General features: G+C 33.9%; 1 pseudogene; it reads right to left on the bottom strand.

Annotated features, from left to right (window-relative positions):
* Window positions 1-5,145: 5,145 nt before the first annotated feature.
* The window catches only part of LOC141499013 (mannosylglucosyl-3-phosphoglycerate phosphatase-like), a 33,948-nt pseudogene continuing 14,404 nt past the window's right edge, over window positions 5,146-24,689 (bottom strand).

Raw genomic sequence — 24,689 nt, 5'->3', positions numbered from 1 at the left:
ATCAGAGAAATAGTTCCTGTTCCATTTCATATATATATATATATATATATATATATATATATATATATACACACACACACACACACACACACATATGTTGTCCTCTGTTTCATCTATAAATGTTCTCAGAATGATCTGGCTTAATTAGCTGGGTCTCATTCTCAACTTTCAAGCATTTTTTTCCAAAAGTTTTTGTTATTTTCTGAGGTGTTATTATAAATAATCTTTCATCACTGTCTGTTGTTTTGAAAATGATCTTGTTCTCCAAACAAATGTTATCCTTGGCTACCATCTCTCTTCATTTGGCAAGAATATCAAGTATTTTCTCATTGAGAGAATAATTGAGACCTTGATCTCTGGATTTGGATAGTCATAGCTTACTTTAAATAAACATGTTGTTTTTCAAAGATTAATATGTATTTAATTTACATGTATTTAACTACATACCTTGACTAAAAATAACTAAAATGGAAAATCAAACCATTTCTATTTACTGTTATTCTTTTTAAAAAGCATCCTAAGAGAGGATAGATGGTGGAGTAGGTAAAAAAAACTCCAAGCTCTCCAGATTTCCTCTAGAAACAAGACAAAAGGATAGAGAGTGGCAAAAATAAACAAGAGTTTGAGCAAAATATTGGTCTTCCTGGGACATCTGGAGAAGATTAGAAGAAAGATCTGAGGACAGAGATTCCACCTGAATGAAATGTAAACACCTCCATGTTGGTAGACTCAGCTTCATCCAAAGGAAACTTCACCTCTGACAGTGTGAGTAGTCAAGCATCTGAGCAGGGGAAGAGTTAGGGAACCTCTGTTGACACAGAATACCAGGCCCAGCTAAGATGCTAAGATGTGGTCCCAGCACATGCTTGATGAGTACAGAAGCAGTGGTGCAGGAAGGTTGCTGACTTTACAGGAGAATTGAATTCTTAGTCTTGATCCCAGACCTGAGGAAAGAACTGAAGGTGATAGACACTGGAGTGGGTTTTTTTTCTTTAGGTTTTTTCAAGGCAAATGGGGTTAAGTGGCTTGCCCAATGCCACACAGCTAGGTAATTATTAAGTGTCTGAGACCGGATTTGAACCCAGGTACTCCTGACTCCAGGGCTGGTGCTTTATCCACTGTGCCACCTAGCCTCCCTAACACTGGAGTGTTTTTAGGGAGAAACTGTTTTTGCTGATGTTTGTCCTTCATTCTCAAAGAGGACCATGACATCAGGGAGATTTAGATCAGGACAACTGAGAATGACCCAGGATATAGTGTATGAGACCTTGACCTATTTTTAAGCTAGGGTCTTTAACAGCTCTCAGTTTGATTGAGGAAATGCCCATTCAGTGATTAAGGCTAAGAAAGAAAGAAATGTCTCAGGGTATAAGAGCATTTCCAGCTTACTGTGCTGAGGGAATCTAGTTGTGACTTGAAGGGATGAAGGAGTGCAGAGGTTGGTCCCAAAACAAAGCTAAGAAAATAACAGCAAGAAGGACTTGAGGAGGGCAGAGTCAAGATGGCAGTTGGGAGGCAGGAATTCCCAGAAGCTCTTCCCCAGAAAGCTCCAAATTCTGTAAAATTATGACTCTAACCAAATTCTAGAGAGGCAGAACCCACAGATAGATAGTGAAACAGTTTTCTGACCCAAGACAACTTGGAAGAGCCATGGGAAAAATCTATTCCACTGTGATTGGAAAGAGCTGCAGCACAGCCCCGGTTTCAGCCACACTCTGCTGAAGCAAACTAGCTCCAGCCCTCCAGGAATAGCTCACTGGGCACGTGCGTCCCTGGAGGTGCCTGAGTCCATGACAGTGGGAGTGGTTTCCAGACTTCTTGGTCCTGGGATCACCAGGGACAGTTGGTAGAAGAACTCTGCTGCACCAGAGTAAGCACAGAGCCCAGCCCAGCACAGGCCTCAGGACAACCTTGCCCCAGAAATCTGCAGAGCCACCCAGCAAGTGCTTCCAGAGTGCTAAGCCCATGGACCGAGTTGGAAGAGACTGCAGAGGTCAGCTTTCCCTGGGTCAGGGCTCTGTAGCTTTGCCCATACTCAAATCCAGGGCCCAATATGGGGTCCCCTTTTGTCATAGAGGAGCAGAGACCCTCCCCACAGATCCAGGGCAGAGGGGAATGCTTGTGGTCATTCCTAAACCAGACCACAGACTAGGAGAGCAGTCAGAGAATCTCATAAGACATTGGAGTAATTAAGGTTCTAAGGGAGTGTCCCCACAAAATCCCAAAATCTTGGGAAGTGTGTTAAAATTAGGTCATAGGCTGGGGGTGGGGGATGAGCAAACAATAGAAGAAAAGAATTTGACCATAGAAAATTACTTTGGTCCCATTGAGGATCAAAATACACACTCAGAAGATGATGAATTCTAAACTTCTGTATCCAAAGCCTCCAAGAAAAATAGGAAGTGGTCTCAGGCAATGGAAAAGCTCAAAAAAAGACTTTGAAAAGCAAGTAAGGAAGAGAGAGAGGAAAAATTGGCAAGAGAAATGTAAAAGATGCAGGAAAATCACAAAAACCAAGTCAGCAGCTTGGTGAAGAAGAAACAAAAGAAAGAAAGCAAGGAAGGAAGGAAGAAAGAAAGAAAGAAAGAAAGAAAGAAAGAAAGCAAGCAAGCAAGCAAGCAAGCAAGCACTGGTCCTGGAGTCAGGAGGACCTGAGTTCAAATCCTACCTCAAACACTTGATAATTACCTAGCTGTGTAAACTTGTGCAAATCTCTTAACCCCGGGGTGGGTAGGTGGCACAGTGGATAGAGCACCTGCCCTGGAGTCAGGAGTATCTGAGTTCAAATCCAGCCTCAAACACTTAATAATTACCTAGCTGTGTGGCCTTGGGCAAGCCACTTAACCCCTTTGCCTTGCAAAAAAACCTTAAAAAAAAATCTCTTAACCCCATCGCCTTGCAAAAAACAAACAAAAAAGAAAACAGCATGTTAAAAACCAGTTTAGATCAAATGGAAAAAGCAGTACAAAAAGTCAATGAAAAGAATAATACCTTAAGAAGCAGAATTGGTTAGATGGAAAAGGAGATTTAAAAAACTCTGAAGAAAATAACTCCTTCAAATGTAGAATGGAGCTAAGGGAAGCTAGTGACTTTGTGAGAAATCAAGAAACAATAAAACAAAACTAAAAGAATGGAAAACTAGAAGAAAATATGAAATATCTCATTGTAAAAATAACTGACCTGGAAAATAGATCCGAGAGAGAGAGATCATTTAAAAATTATTGAGTTACCTGAAAGTGATGACAAGGAAAAGAGCCTAGACTTCATTTTTCAAGAAATAATCAAACAAAATTGCCCTGATAACCAAGAAGCAGAGGATAAAATAGAAATTGAGGGAATTAATCAATCACCCCCTGAAAAAGATTTCCCACCAAACAAACCCCAAAACTCCCAGGAATATTATAGCCAAACTCCAAAATTCCCAAGTCAAAGACAAAATACTACAAACAACCAAAAAGAAACAATTAAATTGCCGTAGCACTACAGTCAGGATTTGGGATATTCGGAAAGGCAAAAGAGTTTGGATTACAACCTAGAATCATCTACCCAGCAAAACTGAACATCCTCTTTTGGGGGAAAAGATGGACATTCAGTGAAATAGAGGACTTTCAAACTTTCCTGTTAAAATGACCAGAGCTGAACTGTAAGTTTGATGTCCAAGCACAGGACTCAGGTGAAGCATAGAGAGGTTGGACAGGAAGGGTCAATTATGAGGGACTTAATGATTTTTGGACTACATGCAGTCCTGCAGAGGAAGAAGATACTAATAACTCATATGAACCTTCTCATTTATTAAAGCACTTAGGAGGAACATATAAAGACAAAGCACCAGAGGGAACTGAATATAAAAGTATAATATAAAGTTGGAGTCAATGGGTGAAAAAGGAATTACCGGAAGAAAAGGAAAGGAGAAGTAGAATGGGCTAAGATATTTTACATAAAAGAGTCAAGAAAAAGATTTTCCAATGGAGTAAAAGGGAGGAAGGTGAGGGGAAATGAGTGAGCCTTCATTCTCATTAGAAATGGCTCAGAGAGGAAATAACATAGACACTCAATAGTGTAGAAATCTATATTACCCTAGAGGAAAAAAGAGAGGAAAGGGATGGAAGAAAGGGGGCAGATGGAGGGGAGGGGAGATGGAGGTGATAGAAGAGAAGGTAGATCATGGGAGAGAGTAATCAGATACAACACACTTTTGAAGATGGATAGAGTGAAAGGAGAGATAGAATAGAATAAATGGGAGTGGGGAGTAATAGAATGTAGGGGAAATATAGTTAACAATAGCAATTATGGGGGAAATCATTGAAGTAACTTCTCTGATGGACTTATAATAAAGAATGCAACCCACCCCAGGACTAGAGGTAAATAGATTTAAAAGCTGCTAAAAATAAGGAAAAATAATTTTTTAAAAAAAAAAAAGAGCAGGCAAGGAAAAAAGAACTCAATTTTAGACACTTACAGTGGGACTAAACAAAACCAGAGTTCATCTTCAAAGGAGGATATTGAAGGAAAAAAATAAAAGGCCTATTCTCTCCCAAAGAGTAGTGTCAAATGGCCACCTGACCAAAAAGAATTCATAGAAGAAGTCAAAAAAGACTTTGAGAATCAAATGAGAGAGTAAGGAATTTTAAAAAAATAAGAAAATTATGAAAAAAAAAGTCAATCACCTGGAAAAGGTGATCAGAATTTTTTTAAAGAGTTTACTTATTTTGAGTTTCACAATTTTTCCCCTAATTCTACTTCCCTCCCCCCCCCACAGAAGGCAATTTGCCAGTCTTTTCATTGCCTCCATGGTATACATTGATCCAAATTGAATGTGATGAAAGAGAAATCATGAGATCAGAATCTTAAGGAAGAAACTAACTCTTTGAAAATTAGAATTGTGTGAGGGGAAGTCAGTGAACTCTTAAGAGACCAAGAAATAATAAAATAAAATGTAAAGAATAAAAAAAAGAAGAGAATGTGAAACATCTCATGGGAAAAACAACTAATTTGGAGAACAGATCAAGAAGAGAAAACAAAATAATTGAACTACATGAAAACTTTGATCAAAAGGAGAATCTTGATCTAATAATATAAGAAATAATTGATGAAAATTGTCCTGAAGAGTTAAAACAAGAGGGGAAAGTAGACATAGAAAAATTCTTACCGCCTGGAGGAGATCCTAGAAGAAAAACCTACAGGAATATCAAAGTCAAACTCTGAAACTCCCAAATAAAGGAGAAAATATTATAGGCTGTGGCTGAAAATATCATTAGCAGTAAAGTTAAGCATAATCCTGATTAAAAGAAAATGGACATTCAATGAATTACCAGACTTTCAGGATTTTGTTGAAAAAATTCCCAACCTAAATAGGAAATTTTACATCCAAAATCCAAGAGAAATATAAGGTAAACATCAGAGATATTACAAGGGAATCAATAAGGATAAATTGTTTACTTGTTATATATAGAAATAGAAACCATATGATTAAGATGGTCAATAATTGGGTAGTTCAAAAGAAAGACTGGAGTTTAGCTGAGTATGATGTCTTTTGAAAAAGTAAAATTGTATAGGAAAAGATTAAAACTAATTATCTCATGCAAGTGAAATGTGAGAGGAAGAACTGATAGAGAGGGATTGGATTGGAGAGGAGAACTGGCATTTCTCATCAGAAATGGGTTAAAGAGGGAACAACTCCTACATTGACAGATAGATACATAGATACATAGAGTAATGTATGTGTATGCCTATGTATGTATATGTTTATGTGTATATATAAGGTATTCTAAATTCAGAAAAAAAGTTAAGAGATAAGAGGATAGCAAGGATACTGAGTTAGTGGGTGAGGGAATAGGATAAGAGGGGAGATATAGCATGGTGTGTATTTTTATGGGAATGAGATAAAGAGGGGAACAACATATACATATGGAAGGGTATAAAAGTCTTCTAAATTCAGACAAAAATAAAAGGGCAAGGTGATAGGGAGGAGAGAGAGGCTAAGGGAAGGACTCTTGGAGGTGGAGTATGTTAAGAAATAGGAAGTCAAGGCAGGGGTTAGAAGTAAGGATTAGGAATAGGGTAAGAAGGATAGCGAGGAAAATAGGAGGAAAATAAAGAAGTAATTATGACTTAGAATATGAATTGGATGAATATATCTATAAAATGGAGAAGATACCAAATTAAAAAATTTATTTAAATAAGATGCTGCTTTCAAGGAAATTCTACAAAAATGAGAGATACATAGAAATATAAAATAAAGATCAGGAGTATAATTTATTATGTAAAAAAGCAGGAAGTAGTAGTCATGATCTCAGACAAAATTAAAGCTAAAACAGACTTAATCAAAAGAAAAAATAGGGAAACTACACTCTATGTCAATTAATTAGTATCATTTTAGGCTATATAAAATAACTAGCTATTATAAAGTTGTAATATTGCTATGTATAGGAAATGAGCTGGTGTATGCAAGTATGCAAGATTACTAGACCAGACTTGGACTTATGAAGAAAGAAGTTATATACCTTCATTGAAACAGAGGACAAATAGAAATAAGCATTGCACAGTCTTACAAATGCATATGTATGTATGGGTGGATATATATAGGTATGTATATGTAAATGTGTGTGTGTGTGTGTGTGTAACTATCTGCACTTAATTATTGGAGAGTGGGAGAAAGAAGAGTAAAAATAAATAAAGTAAAAAGTCTATAGCAGAGAACAAAAGGACACAAAGAAGAAATGGATATAATTCCCAATATAAAGTCATCTGGCAAAAATATATTATATATACCTCCCAATAAGGTCTAGGTATTTGAAAACCCCATTTTCAAGTGCTTCAAGCAGTTGTACACCTGTTACTCTGACAACTAGAAATGGGTCCATTATGGGAAGAATAATCAGAAGATTGTGCAAAATGAAATTCCTTGCTACATGTATTCAATCAGAACAAAGGGTACCTACAATACAGTAAAAAAACAATATATTTATTGATTTGATTTTTAACAGCAAAAAGTCAACTCAATGATTTCATGAAGTTCACCATTTCAGTTTTCTCTATGACATTTCAGAAATATATTTTCCCACTAGTTCTTCACTATTTTCCCCATATTTGTCAGTTTGAGAACTGTATCTAGCATAATTTTTTTTATTAATTAACTTTTCTGTAGAAAATGATCATTTCTCCTAGTGGGAAGGCCCCAAATTGCAAGAATGCCTAGTCTTATAAGCAGTTTGAAAGGCTTTCTCCTCTCCTCAGAGTCAGCCATTGGTCTGAATTTTTAGGTTACAATCTAATTAATTCGCCCACTTCCATACCACTCTCTAATATGTTTTCTCCACCCTGGTCATTATACTAATGAACACAGGGGAGTGTATGGATTTCATTAAGCAGTCACACTTACCATAGTTATTTTAAAAAGTATTCTTAAAAGCTACCTACTTATCTTTCAATCTATTACCATTGACTGACCACTAAGGATAAAAAAGACTTAAATCTCCAGTTTTTCCCCAACACATATAAAGCTTCCCAAACTGATAAGAAGTTAACTCTTTTTAAACACCTCTATAGGAAGATTCTACAGATTTTCCAAGGAAGCAATTCCAATATGCAAATAACTCTTAAAAATAGGAAATTTTTTTCTATCTCACACCTAAATTTCTTGTGTGAATGGGACTTTTAAAAAGGTTGCTGGTTAAGGTAAATGCTAAATGATGCCAGCAGGAAATTGCAGCATATTTCAACTCAGAAATAACTCATTATCTAGCCATTATCTAGGTTTCTGGATTATGTAATATATTGATAATAGTCTGAATCAACACAAGGTTAATTCTCATTTCTTCTTCTTTTTTTTTTTAGGTTTTTCAAGGCAAATGCGATTAAGTGGCTTGTCCAAGGCCACACAGCTAGGTAATTCTTAAGTGTCTGAGATTGGATTTGAACCCAGGTACTCCTGACTCCAAGGCCGGTGCTTTATCCACTATGCCACCTAGCCGCCCCCTAATTCTCATGTCTTCTAAGGTTTAAAAACATGCTGAGATTAGAGCCTTATGATTATTCAAAGAAAATTATATAGGACAAGCCACTTTAGGGTTCAGAGTAGAAGCAAAGATTAACTATTTAGTTTAAAGAAATCAATCTAGTTTTGTAATTACCTATGATCACATAGTAGGTATTGTTCTTTGTTCTTGAAGAGGATCAAAAAATATCATAATGTTAGAATCAAGTTGCAATATGTCTAAGTATGGCTGTTCAGACCAATTCTAGAATGCTCTACCATAGGTCAGGCAAAATTAGGTCATGTGAACATTTGGGATGTATTCTTTAAATCTGCACATTTTGTGTTTTTTTGAACTACTACAATTCTGCTTTGCTAGTAGAGCACAACACCAGGGCATGCTGTGCTGGGTGGTCATGAGACAGTGTTTCCCATGTCCTATAGAGGAGCAGCTGTGTTGAGATTTCTCAGTCAAATTAAGTTATTCAAATTAAACTAAACAGCTCAAATTTAATGATTTTCAAATAAGACATCCATACACTGAGTTCAAAATCTACAACTTTGAGGGAATCATAATAATCTTTATGGGAATTATAATAAATTAAATGTTAAAAAGCTTATTATTAGCAAAAGTCAAATCAAAGAGAAAGTGAACTTTAAGTTTGCAAATAAAATAGTTTTTAAATTCTAAATCAATTTGGTTCAGCATAATAAAAGTATACCAAATGAAAATCTGAAGCCACAGAAGTGATAAAATGTATTTCTGAATAGTATTTTAATAGTATTATTAATAGTCCAAATGCTGGTATGAAGTTTGACCAATATATGTATTCAGTTTCGAATTGATTTTGAACTGTAATCAACATTTTTAAAATGTTAATAGAACCACCTTAATTAAGTAGTGCTACATCAACACGAATAGCTTCCAACATTGTATTAGTTCTGAGATTTTCTAATTTGCTCTCTGAACTTCTAACACTAATTGTACATCCATCTAATTCCATATCAATTGGACAAAGAACTTCTTTTAATGTATACTATAAGAAGAAAAAAGAGCTAATTAAAAGTAGCATATTCTATTTTTCTATTAGTCTTTTTTCCTTTTAAAATACGCTTAAAAGAGAGTGGTTTATGTTCTTTTTTACTCTTTAGATTCCAATGATACCTAAACATTGAAATATATGCCAGAAAATTCCTAGGTTAAGAGTTTGTATACAGTAAGAAACTAATTAGAGCAGTATGCAAGTGTACTAGACCAGTCTAATAAATACTCAGATTTTAGAAACTCCCAGTTAGATTTCAGTTTAGCTCCAGACATAGGAAAAAAATGAGAGGAGATCCATTGCCCAATAAGTAAATAAAAATGCAAGAGTGGTCCTATAAACACCTAAGTTGATTAGATTTATTGTGCTGAGTGGGTTCTAAGAACCTGAAATCCATCTGAATTCCAGAGAACCAGGAGAGAGAGAGAGAGAGAGAGAGAGAGAGAGAGAGAGAGAGAGAGATGCCAGAAGTCTAGGCAAACACCAAGATGACAAAATACTAGAAAAAAGCACATTTTTCTGGGCTTTCATCCTGGAATCTGCCCCTAGAATAGCAGAGGTATTACATTTAACGATACTAAGATGTTGACTTATCTTCCTTTCTCAGTTTTCTGATGCCAACACATGAACATTTTCATTCTTCCAATTTTATCTTTAGTGCAATCTTATATGTATGCAATGACCTTCCCACAAATATTCCAAGATTTTTATATCCTTAGAATCTTGTCTTGATCTTAATGCTGCCTAGCATAGATCTCAGAAATATTACCTAATTTTTTTCCTGCCACATACTTTGCATTCCGCGTTAAATTCATTGAATATATTATTCTGTTATTATCAGAAAGTTTTAGCTAGAACAGACATCAAATTTCATCATAGAAGTAGATAAAATACTAGATTTATAGATCAAACAAAGGATTTTTTAATGGCTTAAACTTCTTAACAAAAATGTAATTATTACAGTTCTGGTATTTAAGATTACATTTAAATGTTGTTGTTTGTTCTTCATTTTTGAAGACACGAGGGAAGTGATGCCATGTTGTGCAAGTGAATTGTAATTAAGTGAAGGAGAATCATGCTGTCTTACTTTTTCCTCAGGAGCCATCCTTACTCCAAAACACTCAAAAGGAGCACAGTAATGAATATATAAAGCATTTACCAAGATAATTGTGAACCAAGAGTCAATGTAATATTTTTTCTTACATTATAAAAAATACTCAGAAATGTGGACACTAAGGCAGGAAAAAAGCAACTATTAATACAGACATATTTAAGAATCTCAACAAGGGCAGCTAGGTGGTATAGTGGATAGAGCACTGGCCCTGAAGTCAGGAGTACCTGAGTTCAAATCCAGCCTCAGACACTTAATAATTACTTAGCTCTGTGGCCTTGAGCAAGCCACTTAACCCCACTGCCTTGAAAAAAATAAAAAAAAAAAAAGAGAGAGAGAGAATCTCAACAATACCTTTCTTCAATACATATTGCAAGAAATTATGTATGGTTAATACCTTAGTTATCAAGAGTGGCTTAGGGAATGAAATTTCTGATAATTTGAAGCTAATTCCATAAATTCTAAAACATTTTTTAGTAACAAAAGATGAAAATCTTTCTCAAACAAGTTGTAGACTTTCTTGCCTTACTAAACATTACATATTGAACCTAATGAAAGTTTTTATGATGACCAATTTTTGTATTATGCCAGTGAGGGTTACTGTGTTTGGGGGAATCCACAATCCTACATTTATTGTTCTTAGGCTGTTATGTCATTCTTTTTCTTACAGTGGGACACCTTTTGCTTTTCCTTTTCCTTTTGTCTTTTCTGCCTATCCTTATTTCTAGACCCTGGTACCATGTCTGTCATACACTGATCCTATTGTCCTTGTTCTTTCTCCTCAACTTTTGTTTTTCTTCCCTGTTATATTCCTGCTATTTCCCAACAGACCATGGCACCATTGAACTTGGGCAGCGGAGAAACTTCCCTTTATGATGTCCACTAAACAGACTCTTTGCTTCTGTTTTTTTTAACCAACCGATGACACTCAGACATCCATCACTTTCCTGTCTTTTCTTCTTCAGGTTCCCTTTTCATTTCTTATGTTTAAAGGCTTTAAAAATTATTTTCAAGTTTATGGCTATTCTAAACAACTGAGTATGCTGGCTTACCCTACCTATTAAGTGGAATCTTACTATATCTGACTTACATAGAATTTTTAAAAATTTCAATTTTTAAAAAACATGAAGAACCTACATATCTGTGGACTGAAAGAAATGTTTCAATTTAAACTATCAGTCTGTGTAAGTAAGTAAGAATTTCTAATTTTTAAAATATCACCCATGGCAATAGCATATCATTTCCTCAGGAACCAATGTCAATAAATGTGGCATTATATGGGAAATATTTTTCCAATGTTAGAAAAAAATGTGCAGGCCTTTTTAAAAGTATGTTAATCATTAAAGTCACTTTGCTTTTTCCTTAGCTTATCTTGACCTATACTATTTCTAAAAGTACTTATTTATTGGCAGATGAACTATACAATGATAAAACCAGGAGGTCAAGTAAAAAATATGATTATACCTTCATTTCTTTCTATTTTGCAAAACATGTTGTAAAAAGGAACAAAATAAGATAGATACTGAAGTTTCAAACACTTTTGTAACATAGCAAATGCTCAATAAATATTTATTGAGTGAAGTGATGACTAATTAATTGTTTAAGATTTTAAGGGATATCTAAGAAACCAAGAAATAAAGTATTAAGAGAACACTATTAAAAATCATGAATTAGAAAAACCAAAACAGACCAACAAAGTGGAGATGGAGTTACTCCCCGTGTAATTGAATACAGTCTACATCTCTTTCTTTTTATCCTCTGATTTTTCTATTATTTCATGTTTGAAAAAAATATAGTATTAAAATATGCTTTCCTTAACTGCTTTATGTAGAACAAACTACATCACTCACACCCTTCTATAAGACATAGCTAAGATTTCTGAGGAAAACTATTTTTTAAAACATGACCAAAAACCATATAAAATATTAAAATACCATAAGTGCGTTTTTTTCTTTAAGTAAAAGAACCATATACTTTTGGAATTCGAAGTGACAAGGCCACTAGGTGGCGCAGTGGATAGAGCACCGGCCCTGGAGTCAGGAGTACCTGAGTTCAAATCTGACCTCAGACACTTAATAATTACCTAGCTGTGTAGCCTTAGGCAAGTCACTTATCCCCCATTGCCTTGCAAAAACTAAAAAAAAAAAAAAAATTCAAAGTGATCTGAGGTAGCTCATCCAAATGCCTCATCTTATATATGAAGAAATTGAGTCACTAAAAGATTAAGTGGCTTCTTGGAAGGACACATAGTTAGCAGAGTCTAAACTGGAACAATTATCTCTAGGTTATATTATACTATGGTGACTATATATTAATTAAAGTAGAAATTATTTAATTTATGGTTGCTAATGTCATTTACTCAAAAGTTTTGTATCCATGAAAACAGAATTCTAATATTATCTTATGGAAACTTTGTAATAATTGATATAAATGAGTTTACCTTCAGTAGATGAATCATAGAAGGGCTTCCACTATTGTCCCAAAAGGAGATCCCAAGATAAAACTAACAGAACCAAGAACAATGTTAGAATTAAGCACTTGCATATTTATTTTTGGAAGGTAAAATCTGCTATTCAATTGTTTCTCATTCTATAACCCATAAAAGTTCAAATTAGGACTGTGATGAGCTCTCAAATTCTGTATTCACCTTCCATGTTCATAGTTTGAAAGGAAAAATAAAATTTCAAGTCTTCTGACCATCCCAAGTGTTTCAGGAAGATACTCTGGTAAGGCTGTAGATCCAAACAAACCTAAAATGATCCAGGATAAAAACTAGCAGAGATATTATGGACCACAGATGAGGAGAAAAGATCTTTCCTATTATTGGCTCTCTGAAATATGTTATATGTAAAGGAAAAGATGTGATATTGGCTGTAAATATGGGACATACTCAGAATGGAAAGGGTTTTAGATGACAGACAAAGGAATTTAAACTTTATTTGGGAAACATAAAGAACCCCTATGATTTCTTACCATAGTGAACTGAATATTCCTATGTATAAGATTATTTTTGAAGTGCTTTAAAAGACAGATTGGAGGGAGGTTGAGAGTGGGGTTAAATGTTATGATAACCAACTAATTGGTAATGAGGGCCTGTACTGAGGTGGTAATATTGAATAGAGTGGTTGGTAAATAACTGGATATTAATGGTGAATGGCAGGGAAGAGTAAATAATCTCAAATTTGCAAACATGGAAAACAGGATAGTGCTAATACAGTGAGAAATAATAAAGTTACTTAATTTTAGCTAAAGTTTAAGATATTATTAGAGCATATAGATAAGAGATGTTTTTAGAGAAAGATAGAGATGCAGATAAAAGAAAAGAAATGGAAGTGAAGGGTTTTTACCAACTAACTTGCCACTTTTCACCTGCAGCTGTGCTTGATTTTTGATTCCAGGAAACAGAATACCCTACCCAGGATAAGACGATCACCTAAAATCTCATCATCTCAATGCTTAATTTTTAAAATTCAACAACTCTTTCTGCCTCTTTTCCCCCACTGATTAGGGAGTTAAAGAGAAGAACACTAAATTTCCCAAAACTTCTTTTATAGAGAGCATATCTGTATTTTACAGATAAATCTTGGTTTGGATGTCATGGAACATGCTGCCCCTGTGCCTCTCTCCCTTTATCTTTACATTTGTAAACCTTCTGTATAGCTAAGTGCCTGACACATAGTAGGCATTTAATATATGTTCACTGAATTGAACCTAGAAAAATCATCTGACCCAACTTTGAAAGAAAATTTCTTAACCAATAGGAATAGAAAATCATATGTTCCATTCAATTAAATATTTATTAAGAGTGTTCTATGATCTTTAAGGCAATATGTTAGGCACTATTGTTATAAAAATAAGAACTAGAGTCCCATCCCCTAAAAATTACATTCTAATTGGGAGAATTGGAGATCCCATATAACTTTTCAATTTCATTGATTGTTTAAGCTATTGGTCCTAATCATAAATCACTTATGCACAATAGCCCTGAGAAATTCTTTATTCTTTTTTATTTTATCCTATACAGATCTTTTCCTGGTTTTTTTTTTTTTTGACATTTTTAATACTCTCTGGGAATCAGTATGCTACTCAAGTTGTCAATCACTCACGACTAGCCCAAATGCTTTAACAATAATGCATTTTTAAATGGCATACTTTATATCATTTCTTACATACTTTGGGGAATTGGCAGGAACAGGGATGAATTGAGGGTCCTTCCTCCTTTCCCCACCCCAGACCAGAGTTTCAACAGGAATTCAATGGATTGGCCATAAAATCGTATATCTTATCAAAAAGTCAAACATTTTAAATTCTTTTTAGTGTCTCCTTTATTATGAGGTAGATTTTTTTTAGATTTTTTTGCAAGGCAAATGGGGTTAAGTGGCTTGCCCAAGGCCACACAGCTAGGTAATTATTAAGTGTCTGAGACCAGACCAGATTTGAACCCAGGTACTCCTGACTCCAAGGCCGGTGCTTTATCCACTACGCCACCTAGCTGCCCCATGAGGTAGATTTCTTGAATAATCATAGATCTTGTTGAGATTACCCTAAAATATTCTGCAGCTTGAGGCAAGTGATAGAATATTATCTGTAAAAAGAAGCAACTGAAGAACCTCATTGCTACAGAGCATCTCTCTCTCTCTCCTATTTCAAATTTCCATTAAAACATCCTTTATGACAATAGTGAATACTCTTGGTGAAAATATATCTCTAGTTTTATGCTTTGTTTTAATAGTCAATTGATTGTTTGATACCTAGTATGGGTCAGTCATTATGCTAGGGACTGAACTTGTGCAAAAATGGAATAGTCTGCTCTCAGACAGTTTACTTTCTACTGGAAGAAACAACTTGTAGGTTCACATATATACATATGTAAACACTGTAAATATAAATAATATGAAATAAATTCAAGGTAGGTTAGGAAGGAAGGGCACCTGCAGTTGGAGATTGAGAAAAGGTCTCTTGCAGAAGGTAGTGTTTGAGCTGAAACTTGAATAAACTAAAGGAAGAATCTTTTATACATACTATATATACATACAAACACACATACATACATATATGGTAAAGGTGACATAGGAGAGCATTCTAAAATGGAAGAAATTCCATACAAAGGCAATGAGATGGAAGATAGAATATCATGTGCAAGGAATGCCAAGAAGCCCAGGTTGGTAAGGCTATGTGATACAAAAAGGGAAGTCATATATATATATATATATATATATATATATATATATATATATATATATATATATACATATATATATATATATATATATATATATATATATACATAAAATGTTTGGAAAGAAAATCAAAAGGAGAAGATTTTTTATTTTATGCTGGAAGCAATGGGACCTACTATAAGGGTCTATGATTTAATGAAAAGGAGAATGAAGAGCAGCCAGACTTGCACTTAAAGGAAATAGTTTTTATTAGTTGTATGTCTGATGGACTAGAGTGGTGAAAGACTTAAAGGAAAAAGACCAATCAGGAAGACACAACAACAATTCAAGCAAGAAATGATGAGGTTTGAGGCTGTACAAGTTGAAGAAAGAAGATGGATGTCAGAGATATAAAGACAGGAAGATAAAGATTTAATAACTGACCTGACAAACAAGTGAGGGAAAAATACCAAATCTGTGAAACTGGAAAGATTATAGCACCTTCAACATTAATAGCAAAGTACAGAAGGATGGATCTGTAGGAAATATAATGGGTTTTGTTTTTAACATACTTAATTTTAAATATGTACAGAACATTTTGAAAATGATCAATAGGCAGGCAATGATTCAGGACTTTTTTTTTTTAGTTTTTGCAAGACAAATGGGGTTAAGTGGCTTGCCCAAGGCCACATGGCTAGGTAATTATTAAGTGTCTGAGGCTGGATTTGAACTCAGGTACTCCTGACTCCAGGGCTGGTGCTCTATCCACTGTGCCACCTAGCCACCCCTGAGGACTTTAATAATATACCTTCTTTCTTATCTTTATAAAAGTTTTACAAGATTGTTTTATATGTATTAAGGATATCCTTGATGAAAATATAAATAGAAAGACAGACTTTGCAAAATATTCTTGAAGTAACATCTGCAATGATTACATTTGTTAAGTATTCTTCTAAGATTTTAAAACTTGCATGACAGACTCCTTGTTGGAGGATAGTCATCAGAGCTAACAGGTAAAAAATATGTTGTTTTTTTAAAAAATAATCATAGCACAATATTGTATTCTCTTTACTTTTTCATGCAGGAACTACAAAGACTTGACCTACTGTAAAGAATCATTTGCAAAAGCCAACTTATTTCCCTCTTTATATTTTGATATGTAGAACATTCTCAAAAATTTTTTAATAAAAATAAGAAAGCAGGTATATGAATGAGTATTTGATATCTTCTCTCACTCATGGATTGAGGGGTCCCAATATCATCCATGATTTTTCCTCATTCTTATGTTATTAGCTCTTCATTGATATTTCTTGTGAAAGTTTAAGCTTTCAATATTGTATCACCTCCAACATAAATGTATGGAACATGAAAAATGAAAGAACACATCAATCAGTGAATCAATTTATTAAGCAACTATTATTTGCCAGGCATGTAAGTATATGGAAAACAATTAGAAAAGCAAGCAAGTAACTGTAAGAAGCTTATATCTCCTCATGCAAAAGTTCATCTGCTCAGAGGTTGCAGGGGTGACCTAGATGACTTGAGAGGAGAAAAGACTTGGGAATAGAAAAGTCTTAAGAGCTAGAAGATCTCAAGAGTTAGAGACTCATAATCTCTGGGAGTAGTCCATCTGCAAATATTTTCCTCTTAAATTACATTTTCTTTTGCCTGTCTTTCTGGATTTATGGAACTGACAAATATTGCTATCATTAAGAATCTAAAGACCAAAGTCAAATTTACTCTCTCTTCTGTGAATCAATAAATTAATTCCCTTAACCGATGGAGAACCCATTTTCCATCTCTTTGTCTTTTAATCTTAAGTCTACAATTTGTTCATATTAGCTTTAAATCACTCAGATCAAAACTGAACATAATTCTCTAAAAAGAGATCTATAAAAGGGGCTACTTTCCCAGTTCTTGTAATGTACAAGATCAATTTGATTTTTTTCATTTAATTTCATGACTTCAAATATTATTTTGATTTTTGCACACATAAAATGTCAACCTTTCCATTGATATTTAGCCTTGCTGGTCAATTACTACTACTTCCTTCAATACTTTGTCTAGCTAATTCTTCCCAACCCTATAGCTAGTGTTGGTTATTTTTTTGTTTCTGCTGAATTACTTTCACTTAGCCCTAATGAATTTCATCCTATTTTTGGTACAGCCATTTTTCCTATCTAATGACCCAGATTGGAAACATTTTTAATTTCGAAGAATTTTTCCTACAGTATTAATAACTGTACCTAATTTAGTGTCATTTGTAACTATGACAGGAATAGACTTAATTCCCTTCATTTAGTACATCAATAAAGTTAATGAATACTATATGTATCATGACCAATTCCTGTCTGATTGAAAACTATTACTTGAAAATATCCTTTAAACATATTAATCACTAGCTTAAGTATAATACAATCAGACCATGCTTTCCTAGCTTCACAGAATTAAATTGGCAGGACATTATTGCCTCTTCACAGAGCTATATTAATTGCTAAGAATTTATGTTCTTTGAAATGTGATAATATATACCCTTGAATCTTTGTTAAGTTGACCCATGATTTCCAGGACAATATCCATCATAAAGTTTTACTTACCTGGAGGTTTTGGGTATAATCTTTTACTATTACTTTAATACATGGATCTCCTTCCAAATGATTCAAAATGTTCAATTCCTCAAATATATATTGAAAAAATTCACCAAAGAGTCTTATATTTTATCTTTGTCAAGCTCCTAAAATCAGATCCACTTTTCACAGTCCATTATCATTAACTTTCTTGATTCCATATTCATGATCATGGCCCCCTAGAATCACATCTACAACTTGAGCTTTCTGGGCAAGCCGTGTATAATTTATCTATTTCAGGTGTGTAATTGAAATGATAAGATACTTTTTTTGGGGGGCGGTTAAGTGGCTTGCCCAAGGCCACGCAGCTAGGTAATTATTAAGTGTCTGAGGCTGGATTTGAAATCAGTTACTCCTGTCTCCAGGGCCGGTGCTCTATCCACTGTATCACCTAGCCGCCCCTAGAAAGATACTTTCTATAAACTCTATAGCTATTTGATTAACAACATCAAGATAATCTTTTTAGTTTAGAGTTGATTTGCTAACTGTGGCTAATGTATCTAGTCAATCTTCTTCTACTAGTCTCATTAAGCCAATTATATTATTTCAATCAATTTTTTTAACTGTACTATGTCCAAGAGGTTCTGAAGTAAATTTGTCATATATATATTGCTGACAAGCCATGGGAAATGTATTTGTCTTTTATATTCTTCCAAAATATCTGCACTAAGATCAAATTCATGGCTTTCTAATAAAAAAAATCAACAAAAAAGTTTAGCAAATACTTTGATAAAATGAGTGTTCTACTTTCATTTTGTAAAGAAACTGTAGATCTACTCATAATAAATTATCTGATAAAACTGATACAATATATACTTTTTAGGTTAAACTTATAAATAATAAAATTTCAGAAACATACTGGTCACAAAGTTTCCATATGAAAAAAGGATGAAAATGAGGAAGGATTTTAAAATATTTTAAATTTTAATATCACCATCATCTAAATAATGCTACTTTAATCAAGTGACAATTTAAGTAGTACTAAGCCAATATCACTGTTCTTTAAAACAGAAAACATTCTGATTTTTTTTTTTATTTAAAAAGCAATAAGTAAAATGCTTTCAGTCACAATATGGGAGGGACTAGAAAATATCTCAATGCAGTCTTCTTTATTGATTATAATCTTTAAAAATATGTGTACAATAAATATTTAAAATTGTCTGTGGAATCATATTCAAAATGCATGCTTATACTTTCAAGTTCAGAGGAATCCTGAAATATATCCTTTTGTAAATGATATAGATATATAAGAATAAATAATCAACTGCTCCTCAATTATCTGGTTTATACATTCAGATAAGTTTACATGCTAAACTGATTCCCTTGTAATGTTAAGGAAAAACAAAAAGCAAAACAGAAGTTTGACATTAGGTCAATATTCAATGAAGAGGTTCTAAAAGAGAATAAGAGTTAAACAGGATGATAAAATGGGGATGAGTTGAAGGGAGTAATACTGAAATAATTCATCAATAAACATTTATTAAGTGCCTACTATGTTTCAGGCACTGTACTGAGCAGTGGACATACAAGCTATCTACAGGATAAATGGGAAATAATTAACAGAAACAAAGTACTAGAACTAAGGAGGATTAAAGAAAGTTTCCTGAAGTGGGATTTTTAGTTTGAAATTAAAAAAAGTTAGGAAGGTGAGTAGTTGGAATGAAGGAAGGAGAGCATTCCAGGCATAGAGGACAGTCAGAAAAAGTGCCTGAAGCCAAGTTATGAGAGTACTTTGTTCATGAACAACCAGGGGGCCAGTGTCACTGGATGGAAGTACATCTTGGGAAATAAAGCATACAAAGATGGGGAAGGACTTTGAAAGCTAAATAGAGCATTTATAAAATTTGACTCTGAAGTGTCATTGAAGAAAGTCAATGAAGTTTATTGAGTAGGTAGGCTAGATCTTAGCTTTTAAAAAACCACTGGTTGAATAGAGGGATGATTGGGGTGGAGAAAGACTTGAGACAAGCAGACCCACCAGTGGAATACTATAAAAGTCCAAGCATGAAGTAATGAGGGCCTGTATTAGAGTGTTAGAGTAGAGGAAGGGGGTGTATCTGAGGTATGTTGCAAAAAATGAAACCCATAGGCCTTGAGTGTATTTATGTAACATAGTTCTGCATAGCTATGTATGCATATGCACATACAAACACACATATATATAAAACTCAGTAGAAAAAATAAAACCAACTGAGAAAGAAAATATCAAGTGAAAAATCATTTATTTTTTAAATTAATCAACAAAAGACAATATTGTTTGTTTCTCCATTCACAATTTATAAAGTATTTCCACTGTAATACAATGTGAACCTGTTATGTAAACATTATTTATTATTCCTTATTTTAAAGATGAGAAAAAAGAGGAAGAAAATGATTTGCTCATTTTGGTATATGCAGATCTTTTAATTTAAAAATAAAAATTTATTTTAGTCAGTCAAGATCCACCTCCTTATCCTCTCATGCCAAACTTTTCCATCCCACTCCCCAAATTGAAAAACCCAAGGAAATCAAAACCCATGAAAAGCATGTATAGTCAATCAAAACAAATTTCTACTTCCAGAAATAAATTGTCCCATGCTTCATCTTGAGCCCCTCACCATTGTCAGGTGGAGAGTAACATGCTTCATCATTAATCCTCTGGAATTCTAGTTTGTCATCGTGCTGATAGGAGTTCAGCACAATAGTATTCCATTACATTTACACACCATAACTAGTTTATCCACCTATAAACATATATTAATATATGTATATGTATATACTTGAGTTTGTTTTACTTGCATTTTTCTTTCCTTTGAATAATTCAGAGTGAGAAAAAAAGAATCAGCTGGTCCTCCTTCCCTTAGTTTATATTGATATCTACTTGGGAATTCTAATTATGTGAGATAATTTTCTCTACTCTTTGTTCTTTCCTCTCACCAGTGTATTTCTCTTCCCCTCTCTTTCCATTCCTTTTTAAACATTAAGACCCAACAGAACCACTCCTGGGCCTCATATAACTGAACTGCCTCTATTGATAAGAGATATTTGATTGATAGGAGATATTATTTATCCATATTTGATAAGTATTATCCTATCCATATTTGAATCTTTAAAGGATAAAAATCATTGTACATGATTATTGTCCATTCATGTTTAGCTTTTTTATGTTTCTCTTCACTCCAATGTTTAAACATCAAAGTTTCTCTGAATTTTTGGTCTTTTCATCAAGAATGCTTAATCCAGCACCAGCCCTGGAGTCTGAAGGACCTGAGTTCAAATCCGATCTCAGACATCTAATAATTACCCAGCTGTGTAGCCTTGGGCAAGTCACTTAACCTCCATTGCCTTGGGGGAAAAAAATAATGCTTGAGCCAAGACAGTTCCAAAAGATCCATGTTAGAAAATTCTATCAATATCCAGAGAAAAAATGTTGGAATTTGAATTCTTTTCTTTTTCTTGTATTTTCCCATTTGTTCTGATTCTTTCCCCACATGATTAATGTGGAAATATGTTAAACATTATTGTAAATGTTTAACCTATATCAGATTGCTTTGCTATCTTGAAGAGTGGGGAGGGAAAGGAGAGAGAAAAAGTTAGAATTCAAAATCTTACAAAAATGAATGTTGAAAATTCATTACATTAATTGTAAAAGGTAAAGTATTAAATATTTTTAAATGCTTGAAAATCTTATTTTATTATAGGTCTTCCCTCGCCCCGTATCATTTTCCTCAGTTTTTCTGTTTAATTTTTTCTGTTTTAAGTCCCTGTCCTTTGTTTTTTGGAACATTATATTCCAAGTTCTCTCTTCCATTAAAGTGGTAGCTGCTATATCATGTGTGATCCTCATTGTTATATTCAAAATTTAATTTTTTTTCTTTGACCTGGAGGTTCTAGATTTTGGTTATGATATTGGGCCTAGGTGTTTTCATTTGTTTTTGTCTTCTCTAGGAGATGACCAGTGATTTATTGCTATTTCTATTTTGCCTTTTCGTTCAATGAGATCTGGGCAGTTTTCTTTTAAAATTTCTTGAAATATGATCTCTAGTTTCCTTTTTTAGTTATGGAGTTCAGAGAGTCCAATGACTCATTTTTTTCCTCCTCAAACTTTTTTTCCAAGTTAGTTGTTTTTGCTATGAAGTATAGACTTTCCTCAATTTGTATTTCAGTCTTTTGACTTTGTTTTAATATTTCTTGCTGCCTCATGGATTCATGCTAATTTTAAGCAAATCTGTTGCATGGACCAGGCTTTTTTTTTTCTTTAACCTCATGTGTCAAGTTGTTAATTCCTCCAATTCTTTCTTCCATAGCCCTTATTTATTTTCTTTTTAAAAATTCTTTTCATTCCTTTTATTTAAAAAAAATGACTTCTTAAAACTCTTTATCTATAAACAGGATTTCTAATTGAGTCTTGCCCATACTGTGATTTTTCTCTGAGGTTTTGATTATAGCTATTTCAGTCATTCTCTTCTCCACCCTATCAGCTAACTGGAAAGTTCTAATTAGCTAAGAAATTGTAGACTTCCCTTTAATCTAGGTCTAGGATTTCTGCCTCTACAGGTTAGAATAAATGTGTGACACTGTTCAGAGCCTGGAACCTTAATCATATCACAGCAGTTAATAGCTGGCTTCTGAACTTCACTCTTTTCCCATATATTACCAGTGTCTCTTAACAGCAATGTCATTCCCCTGTGTAGGTCTTTTCCTAACTCTGCTATGGATTTGTGACCTGGAACTGGGTAATGGCAGACAAAGCTGCCAGTTTGAACTTGTCCCCATTTGCAGTGCCCCAACAGATCTTGTGCAACCCTGGTATGGTTCTAGGGCCTCTTCTTGCCTCTCACTGAATAGGGTAGTTCTTTACTCGGTGGGTGTCTGACCTGATCTCATCCCTGGTATCCTGCATGAATGAGATGAATAATGACTCATCATGATTTTTTCAATTCATTTTCAACAGGTTTTTGAAGGAGTTGAACCACTTCATCTTGACTACACACTCTCAGCTATATTTCTATGTTTTAACTCTTTATGGTATAAGCCCACTAGTAAAATAGCATATCAAATCATTACTTTTTACATAATTCTTACTTTTTTTCCAATCTGGCTAGAAAAATTCAAAATGTATTAATATTAATAAGTTTTCACAAGCTCTCTAATAATTGACTGTTTTCATCTTTTGTCATCTTTAGCTATTTGTGGTAATAATTCTGATTTTTAGCAATTTTTCCCCATATTTCATGTAATCTCATAATGCCATTAGCTTCCACTTGTCTAATTCTAATTTTAAAGGAATAATTTTCTTCAGTTAGCTTTTGTATCTTCTTTTTCATTTGGCCAGTTCTACTTTTAAAGGAATTGTTTCCTTCAGTTGATTTTTTTTTCTATTTGGTCAATTCAGGATAAGGAGTTATTTTATCTAGTCAAACTGTTGGCTCTTTTTTCATAATTCTCCTGCATACCTCTCATTTCTATTTCTAATTTTTCTTCTACCTTTCTTCAATTTTTAAAATTCTATTTGAGTTCTTCTAAGAGAACTTTCTGGACTTCAGACCAGTTCATATGCTTTCCTCTTCTGAGATGGAATTTTGACCTTACCTTTTGCCATAGTAGCTTTCTATGGTCTGGGCTTTCTTTCTGGTTTTGCTCATTTTAAAAAGTTGAACTCTGCTCTTGGGGCACGGGGTGGGGGGGCAGTGTCCTAAGTTTCTTGTGCTGGGGACCAAGACCTAGTTCACTGATTTTCTGTGCTGAGGTTTTAGGTTCTAGCAGCTTGCCCATAGACCTGGGGTTACCCAATCTAGTTGCACCCACTGCACTGGTAGTCCAGGGCTCACAATATGCCTTTTGAGCTGGGGTTTGAACCCTCACAGCAGCCTTCTGTACCACTTCTGATTTGGAGCCAGGGGCCTCAGTTAATGATCTGTGCTGCCCATAGCTCTATCCTCTGAGAATAAATGAATACATCTAATATTTCTTCCAGGGTGTTAGTTCATATTCAAACATATAAAACACTTAGTAGATATCAAATCAAGACTAAGTCTTCTTTATCTTTAATACCCCCTTCTCCAATTCATTCCTGTATATCATCATCTTCATCCTAAATCTTCTGTACTGATATTCTCTAGTTTATTAAACCATGAGTTGTGTTTTTTCTTAATAGAACTACATCAGTTGTAAATGTACACAAAATAACAAGTGACTAATTACTTGGAGAGCCAGAAAAGAGTAACAGGTAATTTGGAGCCACATTGAAAAACCATTTGACTTCTCTCTATGTCTAGAGGAGATACCAAATTAATTCTAACCCCATATTCTTCTAATGTTCAGGCTAAAGTATCCCACTCATGACCTAAAACAGTCTTAACAAAGCTTTCCAAAGTAGTAGCATAAATTCTTGGAAATTTTAGCTATCATCTATTCTTATAACATTCCTAAAATTAGGCAGAAAGAAAGTCAAATTAGCAAAATATATTCCTATTCATATCATGAGAAAAATAAAATTCTGAGTTGAAAGTTTCAAGTCATAGAATCTTAAAGATAGAAGATATCTCAGAAATCAAACTCCTTTATTTTACAAATAAGGAAATTGGGGTCCAGAAAGTTTAAATGTCTAGCTTAAGGTCATCCAACCTTCAAATTTAATTCTTAGTAATTAATGACAACAGTCAGTGATTAAAGACAATTAAAATGAACAAATACATATTAAATCTAAAGTTAAAAAAAAACTTGTACCATGTTGATATGGAATTCATTCTGATTCAAACCTGAGACTAAAAAGGACTATAGGAAATAAATGAA

Source organism: Macrotis lagotis, chromosome X (genome assembly GCF_037893015.1).
Source record: "Macrotis lagotis isolate mMagLag1 chromosome X, bilby.v1.9.chrom.fasta, whole genome shotgun sequence".
NCBI classification, from domain to species: Eukaryota; Metazoa; Chordata; class Mammalia; order Peramelemorphia; family Peramelidae; genus Macrotis; species Macrotis lagotis.
This window is presented reverse-complemented; position numbering and strand designations above follow the sequence as displayed.